This window comes from Arachis ipaensis, chromosome B02 (genome assembly GCF_000816755.2).
Source record: "Arachis ipaensis cultivar K30076 chromosome B02, Araip1.1, whole genome shotgun sequence".
Lineage (NCBI taxonomy): Eukaryota > Viridiplantae > Streptophyta > Magnoliopsida > Fabales > Fabaceae > Arachis > Arachis ipaensis.
In genome coordinates this window covers 107630045-107630889 of record NC_029786.2, presented here as the reverse complement: position 1 = coordinate 107630889, position 845 = coordinate 107630045, and positions in this window count along the sequence as shown.

The following is an 845-nucleotide window of genomic DNA, read 5'->3' as shown; positions in this document are numbered from 1 at the left end:
ATATATATGATTTTCTAATATTTATAAAATATTTAAAATGATTTTATATAAAAAATAAATTGAGAAACAAATATTTATATGTTACTTATATTTACAAAGATGCTTTTTATTTCTTTTCTCTTTTTGTAATAATTTTTTAAAAGATGTTTAAGAAAATGATTAGAATGCTAGAGTATTACTGCAATATTATTATTTGGGTCCATCTAGTATACAGATGCACTTTGGTACAGATTTACAGATTTTTGTTTTTATTTGGTTTAAAAGTGTATCACTAAAAGTGTTGCTTAAAGAGAAAGTGTTACCCTTAATCGTTAACTAGGCTCTGATACCAATTTTGCAATTTGCAATTTTGCAATCCTTTTTACTAGTCTTTGTATATTGTAATTTCATTTTTATAGTTTTCAATCTTGTTTTAGTTTATAATATTCTTTTTTGCATGGATTATTGTATATAAAATCTTTTATCTGTTTGTCTTTTTCTTTAATATAATTTCTTAAATCCTCAAAAACTTCTTTTATTTCTACACTTTCTGTTGTTTCTAAATACCTTCTTAATTTTTCAACTTCATTTTCCATTTTTTCTTTTAACAGTTTTAATTCTTTTAAGTCATAATATGATTTTCCAGGCATTTATAAATTTTTTAAGTTTAATTCCAACTTGTTTATATTTATTCTTACTTCTATCCTTTTTATTATAAGGTCATCAATTTCGATCTGAAGGTTATTTAATTCCCTTTTATACTCTTTTATTTTACTTTTTAATTTTTCCGCCCTTTTTCTTTTTATTTTATTTTCTGGTTTTTCAATCTTCTTATGCTTCATTATTTATTTTAAAATTTCTGCAAA